This window comes from Mesoplodon densirostris, chromosome 16, assembly GCF_025265405.1.
Source record: "Mesoplodon densirostris isolate mMesDen1 chromosome 16, mMesDen1 primary haplotype, whole genome shotgun sequence".
NCBI classification, from domain to species: Eukaryota; Metazoa; Chordata; class Mammalia; order Artiodactyla; family Ziphiidae; genus Mesoplodon; species Mesoplodon densirostris.
Genome location: NC_082676.1, coordinates 18,813,896 through 18,829,418, shown reverse-complemented (window position 1 = coordinate 18,829,418; position 15,523 = coordinate 18,813,896). Strand labels below are relative to the sequence as shown.

Here is a 15,523-nt window from a genome sequence, read left to right as displayed (position 1 = left end):
AGTGCTAGGGTTTGTGGCAGGTGGGACACAGGAGCCCAGGATACTGAGACCCTGGGAAGTTCCACAGCCCAGACTCCAGTGCTGTCTGTGCCCTTGACTCCGCCATTAAAGATTTATGTAATAAATGTCTAAATAAACATTGAGGGCTTACTCTGTGCCGGGTCTTGATGTCTTCTCTTCACTCTCTCGTTCCCAGGCTCACCATTCTGTTACCACTGCAGGATAGCCAGCCCTGATTTTTTTGGGAGACTGAGCCTAAACACTGCACCAGAACCTCTTTCTCAGAATTATGTAAGCTAGGACAGAATGCTGGAGCCTCGATTTAATACAACACAGACTGATAAAACTGAGTGCTCAAATCACATACTTGCGTTACTTTTAGAGTTAAAATTGCAAAATGAAATGAAAACAAATCGTCCAACAAAATGTTTGTTTATACACATTTTAACGACTCCTTATGTAAGAGAGAGAACCCTGTTTTGTCACTGTGCTGTGGTCACGTCACTCCCATTTCTCTGTGCTCTCTTGTGAGGCTAGCCTGTCTTGTAGTTGGCAGTTGGGAAACAAGCCAGGAGAAGGCAGGAGGGTAGGGGAGGAATTGAGTAATTCGTGTTACTAAGTTGCCAAATAGTAACTGCCCTGTTTTTTGGCTTCTCCAGGGTCTGGAGGTGTGGGGATACTGGGGCACTACTTCTGCTCCCAAAACTGCTCTTGGTCATGGTGGTGGGGATTACTGCATCCCTTCACTCTACAAAAGTATGAGTCAGGGCTTCCCTGGTGGCGCAGTGGTTGAGAGTCCGCCTGCCGATGCAGGGGACACAGGTTCGTGCCCTGGTCCGGGAAGATCCCACATGCCGCGGAGCGGCTGGGCCCGTGAGCCATGGCCGCTGAGCCTGCGTGTCCGGAGCCTGTGCTCCACAACGGGAGAGGCCACAACAGTGAGAGCCCCGCGTACCGCAAAAAAAAAAAAAAAAAAAAGAAAAAAAAGTATGAGTCAAAGAGAAGAGTAAAGACAGGAACAGGTTTGTCAATTATGTTGAGACCATGGTCAAGAGACAGGGCTGTTGCCAGTAGAGAACGCTTTTCTATTTTGCTTGGTGTGGTAATATCTGTACTTAAGAAGGAATGAAAGTAATGCATGCATTTTGAACCCTGACATACACTTATTAAGTGCTATTTAAATGCTAAATTCATTTAGTTTGAAAATGAAATCATACTCTCACAAAAGTCATTGGAATAACAAAGCATGTGCTGTACAAGGTCTTTCTGCTCTCAGATCCCTTCCTTGTCTTCTCCCTGCTTTGCTCTGTCACTGCAGGGCTGACCCCGTAGCCTTCTTTCCCAGCCTCCTCTGTCAGTTAGGTGACAGTGGGGTTGAGCATGGGAGGCACTGGTAGAAGACCGGAGAGCAGGAGGAGAGGAGAACCCAGGGTGTTTATCCCCAGCTCTGCCACGGGCGGCATCCTCAGCAGTAGTTGTGCCTTCTTTGCCCCTCCAGCCTAGGTGTGGTAGTGGCTTCCTGTCACTGTTAAGCTCTGAGTGGCTTTGCAGTCCTCCCGTTTGGCTTATCAGTTCTTCCATCATTTACGTAACCAATTCTTTGCCTTGAATTCTCTCTCCTTTAAATATTCAGAGTGGTTCTGTTTTCCTGGTTGAGCCCTGTCTGATATGGGTAATATTGATGGAGAGGGATCACGGATGGGAGCTTTTTGTTTTTTAAACTGAGGATGGCCACTTTCTGAAAAAAGGTAACAAAGCATCAGAAGCTGTAGTTTGCCTGGGAGTTGTGGGCATGTGGCAGGGGGATGAGCCTGAACTTTCCCGCCTCTGAAATGAACCCAGGCGATTGAGCGTGGTGGAGAAAGGGCTATTATCCCTGTGGAATCAGGTAGGGCTCTTCGTGGCAAGCAACAGATACAGACTTGGGCTAACTTAAGGATAAGAAGGATTTATTGGAAGACTATAGGAAAACTCACAGAATTGTCAAGAAAGCAGAACAGTCAGCTTTTGGAAAGATCGGGAACAAGGGTAGCTCCAGGATCTAGGGAGCAGGAATTAGCAGTCTCTTTAGGAAGCTTGGTTGGAGTAGCTCGACTACACAGGAATCACTTTTGTCCTTGGATCATTCTGCTCCGGATTCAAAATCCAGGGGAGGGCTTCCCTGGTGGCGCAGTGGTTGAGAGTCCGCCTGCCGATGCAGGGGACACAGGTTCATGCCCCCGTCTGGGAAGATCCCACATGCCACAGAGCGGCTGGGCCCGTGAGCCATGGCCACTGAGCCTGCGCATCCAGAGCCTGTGCTCCACAACGGGAGAGGCCACAACAGTGAGAGCCCCGCGTACCACAAAAAAAAAAAAAAAAAAAATCCAGGGAGGAAGGGAGAGGGTCCAATTAGCATGAATTGAGTGCCTATGATGGTCCAGGGAGAGGAGTACCCCAAGGCCAAGTGCAATGTAGGCAAGGAGTTTCCCCCCAAAGAGAGCAGGTGGAGAGCTGAGCTGTTTGCACCGTGGGCCCACAGTAAAAATAAAGAGTAAGGCAGGAAGAAGTGGCCCCAGAAGGAAACAGGAGTGTTCCCTTCTCTAGCCAAGAAACTGAGCAAGAACCAAAATGAAGGCCAATCTGAGGATGACATGGCTGTAGCTGGAGATACTGGCTGGGGATCAGATGATCCATAAGGACTTGCTTCCACCTTTGAGCCAAAGACAGCTGCCTGCTTCCATGTAACTTGGGGCCTGACAGAGGAATCCTCAAACCAATCAATTATGGGGGTGGATGAGACTGGGGGGATGGGGGATAGAGTCCCAGACTGGGAGGCCAAAGCATAGGGCAGGAATAAGTCTTACTTACTTTGTTTCTCCAATATATTATTACGGCTTTTGTTTGTACTCAGAGCTCATTAGGACAGAGTTATTTAGCACACTGTATCATTGTTCCTGGAAGCCAAGCTCCAAAAAAGCACTCAAGGGCTCTGGTTAATAGAAGGATCATATTTTCACTCTTTAAGGTGGAATTGGTAGGTGAAGGCAGAGGCTCATGAAAGAGACTGGAAGAGATTTACAGGGATCAAGAGGGTAGCAGGGTTGCCAGCCTAGTCTAAGCTGTGTCCACGTATGGGGTGTAGAAGTGTCTGGTTATATCTCTATAGAACTAATGGGCTTGCCAACCAGATGTCTATTGGCATGAGGCTATAAGGGGCTTCATGGGAGAAAAATCACCCTAAACAAAGAGAGAACCAGAGAACAAGATGACCTAGTGAGTAAGGCCTTCATCCTGGGCAATTCTGAGTTCAGAGAGGGGGCTCCCACTTAGATTTGTGTCCAATGGACATCATACCTGAATCTTAAGGTGGAGTGGAGAGAGAGAGAGACTGAACTCGAAGAATTGAAAACAGACTGTAATATGAATTACAAATAATCTGAATAATCTGTTCTGAGATTCTCCCCTGGAAGTGGAAGTTTTATGTTTGAAGCTGGGGGCAAGAGCCATCAAAATACAGGTTATTGGTTGAAGAACATTCCAAACAGGGCATGGTGACAATGATAACATGAATAGCTGCCTCTTCCAGGACTAGCCCAGTTGCTATCTTTTAAAAAATGTCTAGTCATCTTCAGCTTGGTAGTGAATGTGCAGTGGAAAAACCTTGCCTGGTACATGCATTTATGATAAAGAAGCCTTGTTTCTTAAAGGCTGAGTGCAGGGTTCAGCCTGGGGGCTGGGGGTACCTCCCTCCCTCCCTCTCTCCCTCACCCCTTCTTTTTCTCCCTCCCTCTCTCCCTCCCTCTCTCCCTCACCCCTTCTTTTTCTCCCTCCCTCCCTCTATAGCTCCTTCTCTCCCTCTCTCCATGCTTATCTCTTCCTGTCTGTCTCTTTCTCTTTCTTTCCCTCTTCAGTCTTTTCCTCAACAATTTCAAGACCCTGCAGCAGTTACTTTCACAAAACCTGGTGGCTTATGCTTTCCAAGAGGGGAAGTTCGAAAATTGCAACAGTGTTGTTTTGTTTTGTTTTGTTTTTCTTTGTTTTAAAGCTGAGCGGCACGATCACAGAACCTGCAGGTTTGCTGCCTACTCAGCAGGACAAACAGAGCAGAGCTTGGAAGATGAAAGCTAAGCCTACCAAAGGAAAGGAAACATGAAGGAAGCTCATTGAAAGGGGGAGACTTTGCTTAAGCCATTGGAATGGGAGAGGGACACTGCCCCAAGCATGTGCTGTTTCCCTTGTCCAGATGGTGTCATTTGCCCTGCAAAACAAGTAAGAGACAACATGATTTGGATGCTCAGAAATAAATGTGTGAGTAAGTCATTTGGGAAATGATGCCCACAGCCATTGTACTTAAACAGAAGAGATTCAACCATATTTGAAAACAACTGCCCTGCATTTGCTAGCCTCCAGTTCATTTGAATACTCTGTTTACATTGTATGTTTACCATCCATATTTGCACAATGAGAACTTCCACCTGCTTGTTGTTTACTTAGGGCACATACTGTATTTACATGGTATAGACCAGAGTGGGAAAACTAGTCATACCAGTTTGGGACTGGAAAGAGTGGGAAGCTCACATGATATGTTCATCTTAATTTCCCCAGACTCACTCCCCCTGCCACAGGTGTTAGCACATGGTAAACACTATATCTTCATCATCATCATCACCATCATCATCATCATCACCATCCTGTCATCATCTCAGGTAGAATGGTTAACTATGTGCTAGACACTATTCTTAGAGCTCACAACGTTCAAGGGAAGTATATACTGTTACCAACCAGGGTTCTCGGCCTTCCCCAATCAATAGAAATGGACTAGAGGACAGACAAGAAATTCAGGCAAGGCTTTACTGGGGCTCTGGTGACTGCAGGAGGGAGTGAAAACAAGTAACAGGTTCCCTTGAGCACTCTCTGAGTAGGGGGCAAGCTGGTTCGTTATATGGGGTGAGGGTAGGGGGTGTGTCCAGGGGTCGGGCCGGAGGACTGGCTAGCGTGTTTTGCTCACCCCTTTGGTGGTGTTGAGTGCAGGGAGCATGCACAGTACCCTGCTTTTGCTCCCGACACCATTTTTGCTCTCTGCTCTTCAGAAGTGGCTGTTGGTTTTTTTGGTCTTTTTGTCCATAATTTGCCCCAACTGCAACATGCACACAGTTATTTTTAGTCCCTTATAGTTTCTTTGTATTTTGTAGCTCAAGGAGACATCTGTCCAGGTGCAAGCATGGCAGCACTGCAGCAAAGGGCCCCAGGTCCCAGGCCTGTCTCAGTACCACTATTATCTCCATTATACAGATGAGAAAACTGAGGCAGAGTTTCTGAAACTTGCCTATGGTTAAGTAGCCAGTACATGCTACAGCCAGGATGCTAAAGCCAGCATTCAAATCCAGGCAGTCTGGATGCATGTGTTTAGTGCCGGTTGTTATCCAAGATGGCAAATTGAACAAGTGTAACTGATTACTAACCTTCTTCCCCCAAATCCTATTAAATAATCCTACTAAAGTAATAATAGTGCAGGAATTTTTTAAAGGTTTAAATCTACAAAGATGAAGAGGGTGGGAGAGGGGATAATGTCCCCAGGCAGGAATAAAATTTTAGAAGCTGGAGAGCAGATGAACAAATGCGGGTTTACTTAGGAGACCCAGAAAGCTATCTTAAACTGGCTGTGGGAAAAGTCAAGATTCAGAGACCTGTTTTCACAACAGAATCCCCCCCCTCCAAAAAAAAAAAAAAAAAAGCTCAGGGATTGGTAGCACCGCCAGATGGGGCTAGAACAGGAAGATTGGTTTAAAGTCTAAAATGTGGACCCCCAGTTCTCCTCCACAGCCCCAGCAGATTATTCAGAGAAGGTAAAATTGGGCTTCTATATTTGGGGTTGCCAGGTACAAATGAGGCCAGGGGTGTCCCATGCTGAAAACAATGTTTTCAGACTGAATGTTGAAACTCCCACTCATTTCTTCTTTCAAAGCTGCTAGGATGCCAGGATCATACCCTCTAGGCAGGATTGTGGCCAACCCTCCCCTCTGAGGAATCTGTCCAGCCTAAGAAGGGTCTAACAAATGGATCCTGGGGTCACCTCACAGTGAAGTTCTCAAACCACATGCCCAAGCCAAGTGCAAAGAGCTTCTGATTAGTTTTGTGGTGCTTTCCTCTTATGTATTATCAGGTAACCTAAACTTCTAAACCTAAATCTAATCTAATCACCCAAACAACCACTAAACATCCCCAAACATTTGAGAAAAGCTCCAATGTGAAAGACAGAGATCCAAACTAACAGGTGCAATTTGAAGGAATTCAAGATGATAGGAGATAAGATTAGACACTGCACCCATGAAAAAGGAACAGGGTGTTATAAAAGGGGGATCAATCACATCAAGAAAGAAGTCTTGGAAATAAAAGCAGCTATAATGGAAAGGATGGAATCATTTTCCTTGGATATTTAGAGGATGTTGCTGCATGGTCTTCCATCTTCTACTTGCAAAGTCTGATGTCATTATGATTTTGATATTTTCTATGAAAATCATTTTAACTCTCTAGAAGCTTTTAGGATCTTCTGTCACCAGTGATCTGATTGATATTCCTCAAAGATGTGATTTGGGGGTAGAAATATTTTCAGTGTTTGTTTTGGCTATTCTTTAGAATCTTTGTATCTGAAAACTCACATTTTCTGGGATATTTCAATTATTTTCAATATTTTTCTACTACTTATTGGATAATTTCCTTCCATCTGATCTCTCTGTTCTTTATTTTTGGAACTTCTATTACTCAAGTGCTGTACCTCCTCATTGGTGCCCCAATTCTCTCATATTTCCTTTCTTATTCCCCATCTCTTTATCATTTTGTCTTTCAGAGAGATTTCCTCATTTCCACCTCATTTCTGGGCCAGTCCTGTTTAGGGAACCCCAGGAAGTCTGGATTGGAGAATGAAGGGAGGCAAGCCCTCCAGGGAGACTGTGACATCCTCTGATGTGGCATCCATCTTCCTATAGTGTTTGAGCTGTAGGTGTGTGGGATGGTATTGGGAGCAAACCCCTGTCTGGCTCTCTTGATGCTGTAGTACTGAGACCTCGCTATGACCCTCTTGTCCATAGCCCCTCCTCAGCTTTCCCAGCCTCCAATCCAAATCATTTCATTCTGCCCCTAGAGCGGAAGCTATAGATAGAAGTGGGGGAATTGGGAATGTAAGATTGTCTTCTGAACCCTGGTGTATTAATACATCCCTTTAAAGCCACTCTTGCTACTGACCATCCCAAAGAACTGGATTCTATGAGTGCCCAGGGAATGACCAAGACTCCAGTTTAGGTACTCCCTTCAAAGAGCCAATGCCTGGGTAAAAGGCAGGGGTCAATCTGATAGCCTCCTATAGCAGTTAGGGACTCACAACTCATCAGGAACATGGGACAGGAAGATTTTTGTTAGACCTCAGGTAACACATCGTTGCCTAGGCCTTGCTGCGTCCTGGGATGCCAGAGGACTTGTTTCCTTAGCAATGATAATCATGTGACAGGAACACACAGAGATCCAGAGATGTTGCTTAGCAACTAGGCTGCACCTGCTGGGGCTCTAGGCCGGCAGCTTGGGCTGGGGAGCTTGGCTTTGAACTTGGAAACTCCCATCAGGGCTGGCACAAGGGGGAAGACCTAATTTTGGCACATCCAGTTTTGGCCCTGGGCTTTTGTAGGGATGGCTGAGGTACAAATGGGGAAACTGAGGCAGGGGGGACAGGCTTTCCCATAGTAATGGGATGTGGGAAGTAGTGGCAGATGTGGGAAGGGCAGGGCTAGACAGGAGAAGTGACTGTTGGGCTGATGTGGGGAGCAGTTCTCTGTCTGACCCACCCTGGAGAAAACTCTGACATCTCAGAGGATGGGTCTCCAGAACCCTGAGGACGGATGTGTCTGGCTCAGGACCCAACTCCACAGGGCTTTTCAGGAAGTCTAATCAAGCCAGAGCATTTCGGCCCTCAGTATCAGTCTAAGGAGAATTTCCCTCTGCAAGAAATCACAGCTCTTCACAATGGGCAGATATTGGTGGTGGTCAGGAGGTACAAGCAACCAGCATCAGGAACCTGGCTCTTCAAGCACAGGGCCACAGGGAGCTGTCCATGGTTTGGGTGTCCTCCCCGCCTGCTCTCCCTCTGACCTCTGCCAGGGCACAGTTGGCTGGAGGGAGGCTGTGGAGTTCAACTGCTCGGCTTTTGAATTCAGCTTCTTTTCCCAAGGGCAAGGGATTAAATTTTGTGTTTCTGTTTCTCTATCTGTACAACGGCAATGATAAGAATGACCGCCTCATGGATCATCGTAAGGATTAAATGAGTTAAACCATGAAAAAGTGATTATCACACTTCTTGGCATATAGTATAAGTACTCAGCATACTCCCACCCCAACCCTCTGCCCCCAGCAACTGGCCCAAGAGACAGATTCACCACGTTTTCTCTCATCTCTCTTGATGCTCCCAAAGCCCCCTTCCCCTGAGGAGCTCGCTGAAGGTTTGAACATCCTTCATCAGGACTTTGTTTAGTGAGCCCATGCTTCTCCAAGCCTTGTTGCCCCAAACACCCCATTCTTTACCCTGGTGGTGCTAGAAAATTGCATGCGTAGCATGTTGCTTTAAGAGCTAATTATTAGAGAAATGCAATTCAAAACTATAAGGAGGGGGTTTCCCTGCTGGTCCAGTGGTTAAGACTCCACGCTTCCACTGCAGGGGGCACGGGTTCAATCCCTAGTCGAGGAACTAAGATCCCGCATGCCATGTGGCGTGGCCAAAAAATTAAACAAACAAACAAAAACACTACAATGAGGTACCACCTCACACCAGTCAAAATGGCCATCATCAAAAAATCTACAAACAATAAATGCTGGAGAAGGTGTGGGGAAAAGGGAACGCTCCTACACTGCTGGTGAGAATGTAAATTGTTTCAGCCACTATGGAAAAGAGTATGGAGGTTCTCAAAAAACCAAAAATAGAACTACCATATGATCCAACAATCCCACTCCTGGGCATATATCTGGACAAAACCACAATTCGAAAAGATACATGCACCTCAATGTTCACTGCAGCACTATTTACAATAGCCAAGACACGGAGGCAACCTAAATGTCCATTGACAGACGAATGGATAAAGAAGATGTGGTATATATACACAATGGAATACTACTCAGCCATAAGAAGGAATGAAATAATGCCATTTACAGCAACATGGATGGACATAGAGATTATCATACTAAGTGAAGTAAGCCAGACAAAGACAAATATCATGTAATATCACTTATATGTGGAATATATAAAAAATGATACAAATGAACTTATATACAAAACAGAAATAGATCCACAGACATAGAAAACAAACTTATGGTTCCCAAAGGGGAAAGCAGGGGATAAATTAGGAGTTTGCAATTAACATATACACACTACTATTTGTAAAATAGATAACCAACAAGGACCTACTGTATAGCACAGGGAACCATACTCAGTACTTTGTAATAATCTATAATGGAAAATAATCTGAAAAAAAAATAGATACATAGCACATCCCTTCTCCGAGCCTCAGTGTTCTCATCTGTAGTACAGGAAGTGATAGCACCTAACCTCCTCCGTATGAGATAGGACCGACTTTTGATGTTAGCAATGTTGACGTGTGTTGATAGAGGCAGGACCTAAGATTTCTCTCTTTCTGTGGATGACACCTTTGTGAGCTGGCTCCAGATGAGACTGTGAGGCCGAAGGGGATGACTGATTCCCGCGGGTCCCTCAAAGTGAGAGAGGAAACAGTTAAAGCAGCTAGTGATTGAAGTGCCCCCATCTCTACCCTGAGCGGATGCTGGCAGCTGCAATAGCAGCTTTGCCCTCCTGGACCCAAGACCCTGACTCTGCTGCTCTCTGGTACCGAGGGAATCCCGGCCAGCCTGCCTCAGGTCTTCTCCCTGCCTTTCACTCCAGCCGGCCCTGGGGCCCCTCAGCTCACCCCCTCTCCCTCCAAGCGGAGGCTGGTGCCTGCTCTTCCTTCTTTCTCAGCTGGGCTTGTTCCCCAGATGACCCTACAGCTGCATCTTTCCAAAATTAGCTGGATCCTGCATTTGACTCTGGTAATAAATTATCCAAATGGAGAAGATTGAGTAGTTAACTGGTTCACAGGAAGATAATTAGATTTGCTGAGTCCCTGTTACAGGCAAATAAAGAGGAGGATTGTTTCTCAATTGCCTTCATTAAAGGGAGTTGCTCTCATCCAGGGGCCCTGCCCTGGAGGCCATCAGGGCCCTGTAGGGTTCCCTCGGGCTCCTGGCGCTTCATTCCCAAATAGAGAGTCAGGTGATACAGTGTAGCCAGTGCAGGCTTCCGACTCTAAAAGCTTGGGGTTGAAGCCCCAGCTCCACCACTTACTACCTTTGTGACCTTGGGCATCTGATACAACCTCTCTGAGCCTCACTTTCCTCATCCGAAAATGGGAATAGTGTTGTGTGCCTCACAGGGGTATTAGAAGAATTGAATGACATAATGTAAAAAAAATACATGGTTCTTCACTCATTGATACATTTTTCATTGATAAAGTTCATGAAGTTCATTGTTCGTTGATGAAGTGTTCATTGTTTGGAACTAGTTTACCATAGTATCATCATTATTGTTGCCACCACAGCACCATGCCTCCCTCTCATGGAAACAGAACAGATTCTCTCAGCCAGTGAAACATACATGGAACCAGGGGAACGTTAAGTCAACAATTAAATCAAGCATTACATGCTGATTGATGCAGAGCTTACACAGGATGGGGAAGACGTGAGGGTCTCTTCCAGCCTATTCAGCTCGTCCCTGTCCTCCTGATATTGGCTCTGCCTTTTGGTCCTAGCCTCTCTGGGTCACCATGTGGCCACCCATCTCTCAGCAGCAAGTTCCCAGAAAGCCCCTCCTAAACACAGCATCTCATACCCACCTATGAGCCCCAGCCCCTTGACCTTTTAAAATTTCATTTACTCCTCTCAAGCCCAGCACCCTCTAGGGTTTATCACTCTGACACTTCTGGTAGGTATAGATCTACATGTAGAAGTCAAGGGAGTTCTCTGGTGGCCTAGTGGTTAGGATTCCAGGCTTTCACTGCCATAGCCCAGGTTCAATCCTTGGTTGGGGAACTGAGATCCCTCAAGCCCCTTGGCATGGAAAAAAAAAAAAAAGAAATCAAAAGCCAGACCTTTGGGCTTCCCTGGTGGCGCAGTGGTTGAGAGTCCGCCTGCCGATGCAGGGGACATGGGTTCATGCCCCGGTCCGGGAGGATCCCACGTGCCGTGGAGCGGCTGGGCCCATGAGCCGTGGCCGCTGAGCCTGCGCGTCCGGAGCCTGTGCTCCGCGGCGGGAGAGGCCACAACAGTGAGAGGCCCGTGTACCACAAAAAAACAAAAACAACAAAAAAACAGACCTTTGACTGGCAGTTCTGGAGCCAGACTGCTTGAGTTTGAATTCAGTGTGGGCATCTGTTGTGCCCTTATAAAATGGGGTTGATAACAGTAGTACCCACGTCATAGAGTTATTATGACTAAATACATGTGTGGTGATTAGGGCAGTGCTTGGAATTTGTAAGTGCTCAAAAAGTGCTATCTATTATTACCATCTAGTTCTGACGTTGGATTAGGGCAAGGAAAGGTCTATAGATAGAATGGAGAAAGGCAGGGCCAGAGGGCTTCACCTGGGTGTGGACTCAGAGTGTAATATCTTAGAGAGACTTGGACCATCTCCACTGGGAAGACTAACTTCTGGGTATAATTTCTCATATCCTCTTAGGTAACTATGTTGTATTGTCTCGTTTCTGCTCGAACCCTTAACAGTTCATCCTCCGGACTCACTCTCAGCGGATAATTTTGCTTTTTGTTTCACTGAGAATATACAAGCGATTGGAAAAGAACTGTGACAAGCACACATTTACTCCCCAACTGGACTCTGTCCATATATCCTTTCCTTTCTGTCACTACAGATGAACTGCCTGTGTTCTTTCCCAAGGCCAACCTTCGCCTTATCACTAGATCCCATCTTTCTTTCTTACTCAAGGACATCGCCCCAGCAATTTACTCTCTCTTTCCTGCAGCATTTTTTTTTTCTACTGGAACATCCTATCAGCATAAAAATATGTTTTATTTCTTCATTATAAAAAACAAAGCAAGGGAGTTCCCTGGTGGTACAGTGGTTAGGATTCAGTGCTGTCACTGCTGTGGCCCAGGTTCAATCCCTGGTCGGGGAACTGAGATCCCGCAAGCTGAGTGGTAAGGCCAAAAAAAAAAAGAAGCAAAACCCTCTTGATCTCACAACGTTTCCAGCTATTATCTCACTGCTTTGCTTCCCTGTACAGCAAAACTTGTTGAAAGTAGTTGTTAATAATTGCTGTGTCCAAATTTTTCTCCTCCTGTTCTCTCTTGAATCCACTCCACTTAGGTTTTCACATCCACCACTCTACCAAGACTGGATTATTGTAATCACTAATGGCCTCCATATTGCTAAATCCAGTGGTCAATGGACAGTTATTATCTTGCTTGACCATGAGTTGGAGAGGGGTTAACTGGCCACCAAATCTCTTTTTCTTCCTATCTGGACCACATCTCCTAAACTTATCTGTAGTTACATATAGCCATATGACTGGGTTCTGGCCAATGGAATGTGGGTGGAAGGGAGTTATGCAACTTCCAAGCCTGACTCATAGAAACGTCTTGTACTGGATACTTGCTCCTCCAGATCCACTCCTCACCTTCCTCACGCTGTTATGTGCCTCGGGAGCCTAACCGCTGGGGACTTTTATCAATGAGCCTTCTGGTTTCTGGTTGGGTTGAGTCAATGGGAGGTACCTGCAGGAGACTGGAGGGAGGGAACAGAGTGGGGTCAGGGTATTTGTTCCCCTGGCTCTCTCCTGTGGGGTTGAGTTGGCTGTTTTCCTCTGATTCAGAGCTTCAGTCCGGCATCTCTCCCCATGTAGTTCTTTCTCTCCCCCATTTCCACTACCATTTACTTTCTCTTGTCTCTTCAGACCTGGGGTGGTAATAGTTCCCACTATCAATCATATCAGAGTTATAGGAATCCTGTAATAGTTTTCCTGCCCCTGCTCACAGCTTTTTTTTTTTTTCTTTCTTACTTTTTGGCCGTACTGCACAGCATGTGGGATCTTTGTCCCCTGACCAGGGATGGAACCCGCGTTCCATGCATTGGGAGCGCAGAGTCTTACCACTGGACCACCAGGGAGTCCTACTCACACCTTTATAGGTAATCTCTTTGTTAAACCTTTCTCAAATTACCCAACTTGAATGTGTCCTGTTTCTTGCCAGACTCTTACCAATACATTTCCCGTGCACCATCCTCAACTGCCACCCCCATTTACTGGCTGACATCGGCACCCTTAGTGACCTTGAAAACCACAAGTTGAGGGACTTCCCTGGTGGCGCAGTGGTTAAGAATCCACCTGCCAATGCAGGGGACACGGGTTCAAACCCTGGTCTGGGAAGATCCCACATGCCACGGAGCAACTAAGCCTGTGTGTCACTACTGAGCCTGTGCTCTAGAGCCTGCGAGCCACAACTACTGAGCCTATGTGACACAACTACTGAAGCCTGCATGCCTAGAGCCCATGCTCCACAACAAGAGAAGCCTCCACAATGAGAAGCCCACGCACCGCAATGACGAGTAGTCCCCACTCGCTGCAACTAGAGAAAGCCTGCACGCAGCAGCAAAGACCCAATGCAGCCAAAAATAAATAAATAAATAAATAAAATTCAAAAAGAAAACCACAAGCTGAAGATGACTCAGCCTCTGGCATCATGGGACCCTGATTATCATCATGTAGCAGAGAACCGTTTCTCCTTTCCTTTTATCCTTCCCCTCTGCTGCTGAATATACTTTATAAGGGTGAGAAATAAACATATTGCCTATGCCACTGAGACATGGGGATGTCTCTATCACGGTAGCTTAGTTCTGCTGGGACTAATACAACCTACCTGCAGTATTTGGCACAGTTGATGATTCTCTGTTCTCGGAAACACTTCCTGTGCTTACCTTCCATGACAGTGCATTCTTCTAGTTTTCCTTCTACTTCAATAACTACTCTTTCTCAGTCTTCTCTGTTGCTTCTTCCTCATCTCTCCAACTAAGCTGGATTTCCCCAGACTCAGTCCTTGATCCTCTTCTTTATCTCCACTTACTTCCTGGTGACCTCATCCAGTCTCATGGCTCTAAACACCCCCAAATTTATATCTCCAACCCTGACTCCTCTCAAGAACTCTTGGCTTGCATATCCAACTACTTGCTTGATATCCTTCTTTAGATGTCTAATAGCATCTCAGACATAACATGTCCAAAATTAAATTCAGACCTCTTCGAAACTTGCTCATCCTATAGCTTCACCATGTCAGGAAACAGCAACTCCATGCTTCCAATTGCTCAGCCCCCAAACCTTGGTCTATCTCTTTTTCTCTTATCCTATGTTCAATTTGTCAGCAAATCCTATCATCTCTATCTTCAAAATATATTCAGAATCTAACCGTTTTACCACCTGTGCCTCAGGAGGTCCCAGGATTTGAGAAGGGAAACAGTCCTGCCACATCACTGTCAGCATCGTCTATTACTGAATCCTAGCCTTGAACTGGTTTGATTGTGGATTCTTCCAAGAACTCTTTCCTAAAACCCATCAAATCTTCCTGGTTCTCTCCTCAGACACAGACCTATAGACCAGACTGTTTCCAGAGAACTCATTCTCCCATCCCAGCAGACACAGGGCATCAAGACCTCCTATAAGGAACATTCAGCAGAGGAATGGGATAAGCACCATTAACAGCTTTTAGCACAATTTGAACTGGCTCTCGGGTGGGAGAATAAATAGTTTTGAGATCTTCACCCCCAAAACCTCAAAGAATGGTCACTGGATCCTCACTGAGCTCTGTTTCCCTAGAGTAGAAACTGACCTTCTCCTTAGGATTCCGAAGATATTTATCTGGGTCATTCCCCAGATAAATATAGGTAAGTATAAAAGATAGGTCATTCCTATCAACCAAAGGATGGATGTTGACAGAGTCAGGAGCTCACCTGGGAAGTCTGGATCCCATAGAAGCCAGAGTGAGGCTTTACTGACTCCCAGTAATGTATTTTAAGCAGAAGAATGGCATGACTAGATTTGTAACCTAGAAAAGGTTACTCTGAAAAACAAAACAACAAAAACAAAATAAAGGGGTTACCTTGGAGGCTGATGTGAAAAATGAATTGACGAGGGACAAGAACGGATGGAGAGAGACCAGGAAGGTGTGGCAGTAATCCATATGTTGAGAGGAGATGAGTGGGGTGACTGAGGAAAGGCGATGCAAATAAGGATGGGGGGAAATGGCTGAATTCAAGAAACAGTTCTCTTTTCTTTAGAAGGAGTGATCTTTCTAAAAAGCACCTCGAATAGCAAGACTCTCTAAAGTTCTTCCACAGGTGCCCAGGGCCTCCAAGCTGGAGCTCCAAGTCCTCAGCATGGCTCATCTCAGCTCTGTGTACACCGCAGGCTCCGCCATCCTGAGATGCTGTCAGTGCCCCGTAAGCACG

General features: G+C 46.1%; 1 non-coding gene across 1 annotated transcript; it reads left to right on the top strand.

Annotated features, from left to right (window-relative positions):
• Window positions 1-12,131: 12,131 nt before the first annotated feature.
• On the top strand, window positions 12,132-12,203 carry TRNAD-GUC (transfer RNA aspartic acid (anticodon GUC)). The gene has a single exon. It is a non-coding gene; the product is annotated as a tRNA-Asp (tRNA).
• The last annotated feature ends 3,320 nt before the right edge of the window (window positions 12,204-15,523 follow it).